Source organism: Ambystoma mexicanum, chromosome 2p (genome assembly GCF_040938575.1).
Source record: "Ambystoma mexicanum isolate Mex_15411 chromosome 2p, UKY_AmexF1_1, whole genome shotgun sequence".
Taxonomy (NCBI): domain Eukaryota; kingdom Metazoa; phylum Chordata; class Amphibia; order Caudata; family Ambystomatidae; genus Ambystoma; species Ambystoma mexicanum.
Window position 1 is genome coordinate 611,661,662 of NC_090923.1, and position 14,619 is coordinate 611,676,280.

A 14,619-nucleotide genomic window follows, 5' to 3' on the forward strand; every position below is an offset into this window, starting at 1 on the left:
TGTAGATAATGCAGTGAGACTGGATGTAAGAAAAGGTGTATGAGTGAGTAACTGGTGGGTGAATGAGTAGGAATGTGATAGTGTTTGTTTGAATGTTCTGGGTGGGTCTGTGCCTGTGTAGAGAATGCAGTGAGAGTGGATGCAAGAGAAAGTGTATGAGTGAATGACTTGTGGGTGAATGAGTATGAATGTGATAGTGTGTGTTTGAATGTTCTGGGTGGGTGGTTGGGTGTGGGCCTGCGTAGAGAATGCAGCGTTAGTGTTAATGTTAATGTTAATGTTAAAGGTATTTGCAACACCCACTGTCAAAACCACAGTGGTCCCCAGGCGCTCTGGCAGATCTGAAGAGGGCGGGAGTGGGTGGTTAGTAGGGTATAGTGGTAATAGGAAAGTGAGAGCTTTGATGTACTGTTGGCAGCTTCAGTTTGTTTTGCACCGTTCGCTGAGCTTAAGTGTGGTTTTCGGGTCGGTGCAACTTCCCAGTGCACTGTTCTACCAAGTTATGGGTTGTTTGTCTATTGTTGCAATGTGCTGAAGTATTTGCGGATGGTTGTGCAAAGAAGTGGTTGTTTGAGTTTCTGTATGAGAAGTGTAGGCGACAGGTGAGGTTTTAAAGTTGGGTTAGTTTGTTTTTCTTGCCTCTTTAGTTTTGCGTTCCTGCGCTCAACATCTATGATTATCCTGTGTGTTTGGTATTGTATTTTGTCCGCCCACTTGGCCGACATGTTGAGAAGTGGCAGTTTCATCTGTGTTACTCTAGTGGTGTGAGTATCTGGCTGTTCCCCCGCCCACAGTTGGCAATGTTAAGGTTAGAGGGTTCTGGTCGCTCCCTGCTTGTCCCGTGGGGGTTTGTACCTGCCTACGTTTCCTCTGTGGACTAGCTGTATGTGGACATGGGTTGTTGGGGTGTCCTTCCCCCCGCCCTTTAGGGAAGATTAGGTTAGGGGTCATGGGTTACTCCTTAGGATTCTTGTTTCACGTTGGGTGTATGCTTCCTAGTGGTTTCCTTCTGGTTCTGGAGCAAACAGCCAAGTCTTGAGTAGTTTCCTGAGTTCCAGATGATCCCTTGTGTTGGGTATGTATTTCGTAGGTCTTTCCAGATTATTTCTGCCAGGTGAGAGAAAGATGATCCTCCAAATTTTCTTTTATTGTATGGTTTTGGTTCTAAGTGAATGTCATTACTTGATCTGAGTGTTTTTATCGGATGGTAGACAGTTTTTTTTTCTCATTTAGGAACTCTACTCCTTGGCAGCGGAATATTCTGTGCTTAATGCACATTGTTTTAAAATTTATTTGCTGTTTTATTGGTAGCCATTGTAGCATTTTAAGTGCTGGAGTAATGTGTTCTTTTCCTGGTAGTTTGAGCTGGTGTCTGGCCACATCATTTTGGATACACTGAAGATTCTAGTCGTTCTGGCCTTCCTAGGCATAGACTGTTGATGGAGTCTACCCTGGACATGATGAGTGCAATGGTAGTGACTATTTTGTGAGTGAAGGAGAGGAATAGTAAGATCCTTTTTATTGCGTGTAGGAGGAAGAAAAATGTCCTTAATATAGCGTTTACTTGTGGCTCAAGTGTTAGTTTGTTGTCCATCAAGACTCCCAGGCTCTTTACTATCGTTGATGGAGTTGGTGCTGTTCCTAGTTACATCGGCCATGTGATGTAGTGATCATTTCCCCTGCTTTTGGATACAGTCATCATTTCTGTTTTGCCCAGGCTGAGTTGGGGGCTGTTAGTGTTCATCCAGCCGTAGAATTCTTGTAGGCTGTCTTCCAGTGTTGAGTTTCCTGCCTGTGTATCCTGTATTTCTAGATGATCTGTGTGTCATCAGCGTAGGTGTAGCATGTGAGGCCCTGTTTTTTGATGAGCTTGATTAATGGCGTCAGGTAAATGTTGAAAAGCAATGGAGATAAGGAGAATCATTGTGGTACTTGAGAGATCCAAACGTTTTAGAGCTGTACTTTTGTCTGAGTCTGCATTAGCCTTTATATCGTCCCAGATTGAGAACAGTGCCATTTCTGTTCCCCTCATCGGTCTGAAGCCTACTTGTGCTTAATCCAGCATTAGGTGTTCTTCCATGAATTCTTGTGTTATTTTATAGACGTATGTTTCGAGTAGTTTTGTTGGGTACGGGATGTTTGAGACGTTGAGACGGGTCTGTAGTTGAGAGGTCCTCCACGTTTCCTGCTGTGTCCTTGAGGAGCAGATTGATGTATGCTGATTTGAATGATCTCTGTACTTTCCCTGTTGAAAGTGATTGGTTGAAAAGGTTTCTGTAGTGTTCCATGTGTGTTCCTTGTGTGAGGATTGATTTGTGTATGTCTGGGGGGCAGATATCCATGGGGAGCCAGCTTTGTTGCTATTGCTTACCAGCTTGATGAATGTCTCTGCTGATATCTGGGGGTAGCTTCAGAGTTTGTTCTGTCGATCCTTGGATGGCTGAGTAGGTTGCATGTTGTAGTTGCTTGGTCTGCTTTGTACGATATGCAGTGTGGTGCTGATTTTGTTTTGTTTAAGTGGTCTGCATAATTTCAGTCAGGGCATCGGTATGTTGTTGCATCCAGGGGAGGTTCTCATTTCGTTTATGATTTTAAACTGTTTGGGTGTTGGTGGCTCTGGTGATTCTGTTGTCATAGTATTTCTTTTTGGCCTTATGGATTTCCTTTTCGTATGAGTGGATTTGTTGTTGGAGTTGTTATTTCTTCACCAGGTCGTTTTTTCCCCTCCATTCTAGTTCCAGCTTTCTGATTTTTCTTTTCATGAAGCTGAGTAGCGGGGTAAACCATTTTGCTGTTTCTCTTTTGCACAATGGGATGAACAGTTTTTTCATGGAGATCTGATCTATTGTTTTGGTGATCCAATTGTGAAGTTGTTCTGTTTTTCTGTCAAGGTCAACTTCATCCAGAGTCATTGCCGGTGGTTTGTTGACTCCTGGTCAACCGGTCCTCCAGTTTCTTTCCATGATAGTCAGCAGTTTGTCGGGTTTTTTTTGAAGTTGATGTGGCTAGTGTGAGCACAAACGGGATGATGAGATGGTCGCTCCAGCGGATCTGTATTGGTGGTGCTGTGTTGATGAGGTTTTGTTGCCGAAGATTGCGTCTAGTGTATGTCCCAGTGCGTGAGTTGCTCCTTTAACTAGCTGATGTAGTTTCATTGTCTTCGGTTGTTTGGCTATTGATTTGTGTGTGTTAGCGGTTTCTTCGTCAAACCAGATGTTGAAGTCTCCATGGATTTTCAGGTGTTCCTGCTCAATGGCTAGGTTGGAGATGGATTCAGTGAAGGCATCCACAAAGGTTGCTTTGTATGTTGGTGGCCTGCATACCAGGATTAAATTGAGGTTTGTTTTTGGGTTTGCTGTTAGGTGAAGGATTAGGGATTCACAGTTGTTGATGCTTAGTGGTTCTTCAATTTGAATTTTCAGGTGTTCCTTGCATGCTATTGCCAGTCATTTGGTTTTTCCTGTTGCTTGTGAGCACTTGAAGTTGTGAGGGAGGCAGTTATGGAGTGTAATTTTGTAATTTTCATCTAGCCATGTTTTGGTTAGGAATAAGATGTCAATACCTTAGTCGCACAGGAGGTCGTAAAACTCTGTGGCATGATTGGACATTGATCTAGCATTGATTAGGTTGCAATGAATCTTTTTGACATATTTAGGTTTGCTCTTTGATCCTTGTCTTGTCTTGTGGTTGTTTAGTTTGATTGCTTCTGTGTTGTAGTCATAGATTGTTTGTTGATCCATGGAATCTACTTCGTCGTTAAGGCAGGTTTTAGATTGATGGTTGAGTTGATGAATTCTTCTGCTTCATCGTCTTCTATGTTTTGATGGGGTTGCTGCGGTGCCCTTGTGTGTTTGTGATGTACGGAGGGAGGACTTTGGTTTCATACCTTTCTCTTCTGGGGTCATCCCTTCTTTTTAGCTGGGTTCCAGTTGGTTATCAGCATGTCTGGGCCTGCCGGTGGCGTTGGAGTGTAGAGGTGCTATGGTTGTTGTGAGGTATGGTGTAAGATATAGGGATTTTTCTCTTCTCATGATATTTGTTCTGTTGGCTATAGTTTTTTTTGGGGTGTGTTCTGTATTTGTGATAATTTCTCCAGGAGGAGGGTGTGGATCCATTAGGTTTGTTCCTTGTTCTGATTCTCTTCGGCGTCGTCCAGCTCTGTCCCAGGGCATTTTGTGGTCCTTGGTAATCGGATGTTTAGGATATTAATATTACAGGGGCGGTAGCCCACCGGTAGGGCCTTGTGTGGTTTGGCTGGTTCCGACTATTATCCTCTTGCCATGTGATAGCTGGCTGCTCTCTATGGGTTGTTGTCCAATTAGTGGGTTAGGTTCTGGTGTTCCTCTATCTGTGGCTGGAAGGTCTAGGTAGGCTCTGGCGGGTAACTAAGCATTGGAGGAGTGCAGCACAGTTGGATATGCGAGGTGGGTGACGGGCTCCGGGTAAACCTGGGCATGGAGCTGGTTTTTGTTACTTGCTTTCAATGGTTGCTGGGTGTTCCTGGGTGAAGGGTGGGCCTAGGATTCGCCGCAGATGGCCGCCGTTGGGAAACACACTTAGACTTGAGATTCCTAGGTAGTGGGAGAAGAGGCGTAGGTTTCACAAACTGGTAGACAAAAGGGAGAGCACACATAGACTTGAGACTCCCGGATAATGGGGGAGAGGCCCAGGCCTCAAAAAATGCCAGCCAATGACAAAAACACACCTAGACTTGAGATTCCTAGATAGTGAGAGAAGAAAGGCTTAAGCTTCACAAAACCGCAGTCAATGAGAAAACACACGCAGAACTGAGATTCCTTGATAGTGACAGAAAAGGCGTAGTTCCCAAAGAAAACGGCAGTCAATGAGAAAACACACCTAGACTTGAGACTCCTAGATAGTGGGAGAAAGGCCTAAGTCTCACAGAATGGCAGTCAATGTGAAAACACACCCAGATTTGAGATTCCTAGATGGTTGGAGAAAAGGCCCAGGTCTAAAAAAGAAATGGCAGTCAAAGAGAAAACATACCCAGATCTGAGATTACTAGGTAGTGGGAGAAAAGGCCTAGGTTTCAAAATGGCAGTCAATTAGACACACTCCTATATTTGAGATTCCTAGATAGTGCAAGAAAAGACCTAGGTTTCACAAAATGGTAGTCAATGAGAAAACACACCCAGATCTGAGATTACTAGGTAGTGAGAGAAAGGCCAAGGTTTCACAGAATGGCAGTCAATGAGAAACAAACCTTGATTCAAGATTCCTAGATAGTGGGAGAAAAGGCCTAGGTTTCAAAATGGCAGTCAATTAGAAACACACCTAGATTTGAGATTCCTAGATAGTGGGAGAAAAGACCTAGATTTCACAAAATGGTAGTCAATGAGAAAACACACCTAGATTTGAGATTCCTAGATAGTGGAAGAAAAGGCCTGGGTTTCACCATACAATGTACGCGTGCAGTTGAGCATGTAAGCTGGGTGCACACTGGACTCCACAGAGTGTGTCCTGGGTGTGTATGTTTGGAGTGAGAAGTACTTATCGCAGTTGGTGGTTTAGGATGGGGTGAGCATTAACGTAGCAATCACTACCAGTAGTTCTCCCTACCTTGTCTGCTGACGCAGGTTGACTGCTGTCTGGTCCTATTTTTTATGTGCAGATACTATTCGAGGCTGCTTATGCTGTTCGTGGATTAAATTATGTCTAAGCAACCACCCGGATGAGTTGAGGTGGGAGCAAGGGAGGTTGTTGGCAGCTGCTTGGACAATAAGCGGGGCCTCCCACTGCAACCGGGAATGAGCTCCTGAGCACTGCTTTACCAGTTGCTTGAGCTAAGCATGGGGTGGGGATGGGCAGAGGGGGTAGGGGCCACAATGGGCTCTCTGTTGGTGTATATGTGCGGGATTTGGGTTAGGTGATCATGAATGGTGCTTATGCTTAATAGAGGGTGGCAGCCTGATTCTCCTGTGGACACCTGCAGATGGTTCTCAGGGCTGCTTCTTGGTAATTGCCCTTAGCTGGGGGGGGGGACTGCAACGGGCAGGGGACTGCCCAAGCACTCTGGGTTTTAAAAGGACATTGGACAAATGAGGGCTAGGGGAGGGGTTACTCCTAGGAAATCACAGGGTGGGACTGGGTGAACGCACTGTGTGGGGGAGGAAATACAATATAAGCCACAAAATGGAGTCACAGTAATGAGGGGAGCACACTCACCTGCACCTGGGACCTAAATCAATGAAAAACCTAGATTCGAGAGTCCTGGATAGTGGGAGAAAGGCCTAGGTTTCCAATATAGCAGTCAATGAAGGGACACACTCCTGTATTTACCTTTCTGATGGATGTCTAGTGTACAACTAAGGGTGGACTAGAGTGAAGTGGTATCTGTAGTGGAGAAGTGTTTGTGGTGAGAATATAAGGTTGTAGATATATGTGAGTAGTGGGGTAGCTTAATGATGAACAGAGATGGTTGTCCCTACTGTTTGTACCTTGTCTACTTTGTCAGTTGCTGCTGGTTGATGCTGCCTTCTTCCCCTGCTAACACCTGCAGACACCATTTGGAGCTGCTTATGCAGGAGCTGTCCTTTTCCTCAGGGTCCTTACCCGAGAGGGCTGCCGGGAAGGAGGCTGCTCTGGTGCTGGAACTGAAATAGGCTGTAGGTACAATCACTGAGTTGAGGTGTGGGAGGGAGGCAGTAACACAGAAGAGAGTGGGGGAGGGGCACACACTCACCTCACAGAGCTTAAGAACAACATGGTGTGCAGGCCACGAACAGCAGGGTTAGGCCCTTGCTGTAGATCACACAGGGCTGGCCAATCGGTGGAGGAGGGAGGGATCGGATGCCAGTGAGGGTTGGAGCAATGGAGCTGGTGTCAGGGGAGGGGAAAGGGCTCAGGAAACACACGGGGCACTTAGCAAGCCAAAAAGAAATAATAAGCCCAAAACCCAGCCAAAATTCAGTCCAGGGGGCCTGGTGGCAGGTGGGGACACACTCACCTCACAGAGCTAAAGAACAATGTGATATGCAGGCCACAGACATCAGGGTTAGTGGTCACAAGAGTGGACACAATAGAAGGTGTATGAGTGAGTGACTGGTGGGTGAATGAGTTGGAATGTGATAGTGTGTGTTTGAATGTTCTGGGTGGTGGGTGTGTGCGTGCCTGTGTGCAGAATGCAGTGCAAGTGTACATGAGATATTTATAGGTGGGTGAGTGAATGATGGGTGAGTGAGTAGGTGTGTGTGTGTGTGATTACTCTGCATCTTTGCTCAAGCAAGTTTGATAAGTAGTATTACCACACTAGACTGACGTTTTGGTGTAGCGGTTTGAATATTTCTTACTTTAGCAAGGCCTTTTATTAACTGAGCATAGGATGAAGCAAGCACGATAAGTGTTCTTATAGGTCTAGATTGGCATACATTGGAACCAATTTGGACATGTTTTCTTATTGTGACATGTCACGTTTAATGGCCAAACCGACGGGAGTATGTTCTTGCATAGGAGTACTGGCATATATTGGCAAAGCCAGCTTTGTGCCTATTGCCAGTAATGATACTATAAAAAACATCTCAAAGCAAACATGAGTATGTTCGTATATGGGAATACTTGCACATGTTGGTGGAGCCAGCATAGAAATGTATGGGCACAACCAGCATGAACATGTTTTTTATACTGATATATTTTGCAGGGATTGGCATGACAAGGCATTTCCCAATGCATTTGTGCATTTTTGGTGATTTGCATCTATTGTACTTTTTTCATGAGTTGCCCATACACCCTACAAACCCGATTGCAAACTGTCTGGCCTTTTACCCAAATGTGCACAGAAAGTGTGCTGTGTAATGCACCATTTTAACCCATAATTCAAAACATTTTCTATGGGTAGGGAGAAGAATTCCCCCTGAAATGCCCCAATCCAGCTTTTATTCGTTCGGTCTCGCTCGCTAAGCTTGGTCGCAATCGCATACTTGTGGCAAATATTTGCACCCTTCAATAAAACAACTCACCAGAAACAACTGGTGGCTGGTATATTTGGGGACCAGGCAGCGCCCCCTTCTTTCTACGCTGGGTGAAACATTTAAGCTTTGATCCAAGAACATATTTGCTTCATTCACCTGGAGTAGTGCATGCCCCTATAGCGGCATAATCATCATGCACATTGCGCACACGTGGTGCTCCGTGCCGGCCTGGCGTGTCGTGTGGCGTGACCGGTGCTTTAAGGAGCTTGGGGGGGCATCAGGATGGCTTGCAGGGTGGGGGGGCACATTTTGTGCTACACCCCTGTACTACACATCACACAAACCTGTACTGCGCAACAGTAGCTCCATGCATTGTGGGGTGGAAATATAGAACCACATTTCAAACCGACTGTAAGTGTGAGTGATTGTACACACGTTTTAAAAAGGGCGAGTTCCGGGAAACAAAGCAGCAGGGAAGCGGGACCATAGATCAATTCTCCACCGAATCGAAGAAGAAAGCTGCATTGTGCAAGAGTGCTGACCTGGAGGTCACCATTGTATCTGCGGTGGAAGCAATGCGGCCGAGAATGACTGATGAGATGAGGATATGCGCTCACTTTGCGAGGAACCACAAACATTTGCAGCACAGCTGAAGCAAGTCACTGGCATGTGAGTAAAGTGAAGAAATATGTGCGTGTAATGGAGCAGTAGAGCGAAGTCGCCAGGAAGAGGGAAAGGACAGACATTCCAGCAAGGCCGCCATTTTCAGGGCACTGCTGCAGTGATAAGGAAACACTAGAAAGCGCCCAGTGACATTGCTAGAAGGAAAGGAGAAAATGCACAGAGCAACTAATTAGCAAGCATGTCATTTGGAAGACGTGACTTGCAGTAAAGATACCCGTTACAGGCTACCCAAGGGAAAGACTAATCCTGTGTCAATTTACAGGAGGATTGAAGAAAGCCAGAAAAGTGTATAAGCTACGAGGAAGTAGATGTGTTACTTGATGCTCCTGAGACACACAGGGACACATCTGCCTGCTATGAGGTAGCTTGCCTGCTGAAGAAGCTCTGCCCAAAACAAAGCAGAGAACATGCCACACAAATCAGCTGTGTGAGGAGAAGGAAGCCACAGCCAGGTTGAAAAGGGACGGCTTGAACACGTTTTTGGATAGACCATGGTTGTCTAGGGCTTTACCATGGACAACTATAGACAAAGTCCATGGACCACCCTATTTGTCCACGATTCTGACCATGATTTAGGATTGCCAATCACAGATGGTAAATGGATCTGGGGCAAACCAAGGACAACCATGGTCAGTTGGTGTCCATGATATTATGGTCCTGCACTGTTGTCCATGAACCCACATATATTGGATATCCATGGGCTTATGATATTCAGGGAACCATGAACATACATTGTTGTCCATGATCCTGAAGAGTTTGGATGACCATAAGCAACCATGGACATGAATATTTCATTTCCTGCCATGTTTGTTTACCAGTGGATTGTCAACAATGTTTAGTTTAAACTGAAAACCATGTATAACCATGGATGCCTATGGTTAGTAATATTCACCACAGAAGACCGTGCGTCCAGGAAATATTGCTGGTAGAAACAGCCATCCATCTATAACCTTTCATTTTCCTCAAAACCAAAGTATTCCATCCACTCAAACTATGGCGGGGTAAACTGACACGATGCAACAAAATGGAAAACAAAGTTTTATAACAGAGGCGTTTCCTGCTGAATAACAGGAAATATAAAGTGCATGTGCACCTCTGTGATAGATCCTAACAGTATCAGGATGACTTTTATACATTTTAAAGTGAAATTAATGTAAGAGTGTTTCATGGAAATAAACATTTAAATTTGCACTATGAATATTTCGGGCATGTATTTATGTTGGAATGAAAAGATGACTCGCTGTAATTGTGCAAAGCATTGTGGGTAGGCAAATTGTCTGGCCCCTGTGAACACAACATGGACTTCTCTATTGTGGTAGTCGAGGTTCCTGGTCTGCCCATTGCATAAGATTTAAACAACCTGATCACATTTCATAGGTCAGTTTGCCTTTATTACAGGTGTTGGTATTGTCTATAAAACCAGCGTTTTTTTCTCCGGTAAAGTGGCGGGATGACCTCCAGCTTTTAGCTTTTAGCTGGAGGTCATTCCAGCCATCTCACTGGCAAACCCGTAGTTGGCTGGTGCGGTAACATGCCGGTGTACGGTAATACCGGCATGTTAACACTAAACCGGCCAACTTATAATGAGGCCCAATGACTTAGCAGGGGAAGGAGAATTTTAGAAGGGTGGGGTTCAGAGCTGCGGTTCCTTTGAGTGGTTAAGCAAAAACAGTATTTTGCATTCTTTTCTTAACAGAAATACACATTTTCTTTAGAAAAAAACTTAAGATTTAATAATTATCTTTGGAATAAAGAGGAGCAAAATCAAAGATGCCTGTCCGTGGATCATGTACAAACCATAGTCAAATGAAAGTGAACATATCCAGTCTGTAAGTGTATGACAATAGACAGCTTTGGTTGCCTGTCCTTGTATACCACACTCACATAGTCAGAGAAAATGAATGTTATAACCCTGACTCATAGACAGACCATGGACACAAATAGTTTTCACACATAGAGTCATAATTAACATGTATATAAATGGACACATGTGTTTATCAATCATAAAATGGACAACTAAGAGTTGCCTGTGTGTACAACCCTTTATATGGACAGACACCATGTATGAAAAGACGATAGTTTACGGACAGAACATGGACAAAAAATCCATGCACAAAAATCTGAGACAGAACAAGGATGTATTATCATTAACATATTTGTGTATGCATGATGCAATGGACAACCAAAGAAAGGGGTGAAGACTGGACCCTCCCAGAGACACCTGAGACCAGTCAGGAGAGAAATGGATACCCTCTTGCCAGGAGGGTATCAATACTGGCTGCCTGACAAGGACTTTGATGGAGGGAGAGAAATATGTATTGTTTACAGACAGTGGCGATTATCTTTGATATGATATGATAATGATATGATATGGTAGTTTATTTATATAGCGCCTATACACAATGTGTTTTCAAAGCGCTTCACGGCAAGGGAGGGAACAAGGGAAAAATACAATGACATTCTTACAGGCCATGAACAACATGAAATGAAATGAGAAACCAAAACAGCTTGTAGAGGTCGAGAGAAGATTACGGACCGTGAGAAGGGTGGTTTAGAGAACATAAAAGACAAAAGACAGTGAAGAACTCTATGAGAAGTCAAGAGACTGTGGGGAGGTTTATAAAAAGTCAAGAGAACGTAGAGAGGTCTAAGAGAAGAGAAACATAGTGGAGAGGTCTAGTGAAGCCAAAAGACTGTGGAGATGTCTAGAGGAGAGAGAAACTGTGAAACAGTCTACAGAGGTCTCGTGAAGGTGATAAAGTCAGAGCCGTGAGTATCCCTAGATGCGAGTTACCAGTGACATAACCCTGATAGTTGTTTATAGTGGAACGAGTAAATCCATTGTTGGGGAAGGGAGCATCCAACCAGCATGCAGACAAGGGAGGGAATGAGTACCCTAGCATAAGAGAAAATCAATTGCAGAGAAGAAACAGACAAAACTGGGGAAAAGGATGGAGAAGAGAATGACGTAGGAGGTATGGAGTTGAGCCATTTGCTAGAGATCTTGACATGTGAATTAATGTAAATGGGTCAGAACTGTGAGTACTTCTTTGATGAACCGTATTTTGCACTTTCATTTGTATGGTATTTCCAGACATTGATAGAGTAGGTTTACTCAACTTTCTTGACCAGGATTTGGAAAAATTTCAGTTTGGAAATGTAGGGCAAGCCGCCAGGAGTAGGTTAGGACTTTCATGTTGGCCACCAACTTTGAAACTTTATTTGGTAGATTATGGTGTCTATGAAGGGGGAGAGAATATTAAGAGTAGGCTTTAGACTTGTATCTTCATTAGAATTGGTATCCCATGAAGCTGGTAAGAAGCTGGAGAACATCACTTTGTATTGGCCCATCCTTGACATTGGTTTACAGATATGTCCCTTATTATTTTTAGAGCCTTGGTGTAGCTCCCATAGATAGCTACGCTTTGACCACCTCTGTGCAGTTCTTGTTGGGATTGATAAGAGGGCTGGGCTAGAAGGAGAGTGCTGATCAACCTGCATCCTTATTTTTCAGATGTTATAAATAAGAAGTGTTTTTTTATGTAATTTCACTGTTGCAGGGATTGTGGGACTGGAGGTTCAGGGAGGGGATTGCAAAAGTGTTTAATGGCTTCTTTTGTTTGCATCCTCAGTTTTCTTTGTTATGTGCTATGATGCTTTTCAGCTTTTATGTGAGTATGGCAACTGCCGTGGAGTTCTTTAAATATGTGGAGATTAGTGTGGGATTTGTTTGGGTGCGCCATCTTGGGCCGAAATTCCTGGCCTTTCCTGACCCAAGCTAAGACAAACTACCCCTCCCGCCCCCCAGAAAAATCCTACGTCCCCTCTGGACATATTATTTCCCTGTGCTGTAGCCTCTCCATTTACTCCCCATCCATATATTTTTCTTTGTGTTTGTTGAGAGGTGGGAGCCCAAGCGTTTGTTATGCCCATATGTGGGAGCTGTATTGACCTTGTTCCCTTTGTTGCCACACCATCCTCTTCCAACCCTTGGGGGTCCAGACTACTCCCAGTCTGAGCTTCACACAAATCAATCTGTGTTTGTGCACACCACACCACACTTCACACCACACCAGTGAATGCCTCCCCTTCTCCCATGCGTCTGTCATTGGAAAACTGCCCAGTCTATGGAAGAATACCTCTGTTTCCTTCACTGAAAGGCACCCCACATAGTCCCCCCCTGTCTACAAGCACTACAAGCATCCCACCCTCTGAAGTGCTCGATGTCATTTACACACGGAGGGCATGGCCTCTCATGCCTACTGCCCATAGGACAGGAACCCTTTTGTAGTCGAGTTCTCTTCTCGGACTTGCTCTCCCTGCTCGTATGGAGCACCGATGTGAGAGGGACCTGTTCCTGTCCTGCCCGCTCCAGTCCTCTTGTCACTCAGAACCTCCCAAAATTCATTTGACCTTGAGATGACCCATCACCCTGAATCAAGGACCATTCAGAGCATTAAAGCATCTCCCGCCAAACTACCCAGGCCAACCACAAAATCCAACCACTTTGCTGTTGCCATGCCATTTTGGACCTCTTGTGACCCAGACCTACTTTTTCTCCTGAAATATACTCTTCAGTACTCAGCACTTAGCACTACTCTGTGCTTGAGTCATCCATCGTAGTACAGCTTCTGACACCTGCATGACTAATCTCACTTCCTTGCCCTTAATGCTCTTTTCAGTAGTGGACCTTCTTCTATCCACACTGGGTGCTGCTCCACCAACCCTTGCACCCCACCCAATAGGGAACTCTAATGCAAACAACACTGCCAATGCCCCCATTGATTAAGCTCTCTGCTTCTGCCTACCCCTTAAAAAACCGTCAGCCTTGTCCTCAATGACCATCCTGTCAGTCCCCCTTTCCTCAGGAACCACAGCACACACACTTGGAAGTGGCACCTCATCAGCACTTCACCTGGACGTTCCCCTAGAACTCTCAAAAGTCTGCGACACCCCCTTATAGAGAACTCAAAAACTATCCCAACTAGTGCCCCACACATTCTTTCTTTTGTTACCTTCTCATCTGTTGGGGGGTGGGAGGGCACCTTCCCCCACCCCGCCAGCACCCGAAGGCCACCAAGAAGTCTGCTCTCCCTGCTGCCCAAAGGAGGGCGTACGCTGCCACCAATTCCTTTTTAAGGTCGACCTTCAAAAGAGCTTCCATACCAGCTCTTCATACCCTGGCGACCAATTTGAAAGTGCACAACCCCTTGCAGGTATGGAACTGTGTCTTTGGATCCTGCCCACATAACCTCCCTGCCAACCATTCACAAAGTGGCATGGCTAAAGGTCGACGTTGCGCCCGCTGCAGAGTCCAAACGGTCCCTGCTGGGAAGGAAGAGGTGCCACTTCTATGCTGCAGGGGTATTTTTCCTGGCCTTGGCATACCAACAACATGGAATCAATTAGAGTGATTTACAAACAACTTTTGGACGTATGATACACGCAAGCATGTGTTGTGAATTAAAATATGCGGACAGTACACTCATGTGGTGGTCGCACGTCCATTAAACATTTTGTGAATCCCCATCATGTACACACACCTGTGCTGGGTGTAGTAGCGGGAATGTTACTCTCTTTACAGTTTGAAAAGAGAAGAGCTTTTAATGCAGGGCTATTACTTACAAAAATGTTACAAATAACGAAATATTCTTCATAAATAAAAATAAATGCTTAGTCATGTTTCCACATCTCAGTAGGTCAATGTCAAGCAGCCTTTCTTCCTTGCAGGGGGATACAAAGGGTACTGTGGGTTACCGTTTCCATGTTACAATGCAATAAAGGCTTAAGCCTGAGGCAGTGAAACCTATATAAGAACATGATTGTATTAGTGTACTGCTGTATTAAGTCGTGTTTTTGGGGAGGGGAGGAGGAAATAAAAAGCAGGATTTGCAATTTCTTATACAGTGACGATTCACTTATATGCACTTAATGAATTTAATTTTGTGAAACATGACCCCACCAGAGACATTCCAGCTGACGGGTGTCTACTGCTAATGGACACTTG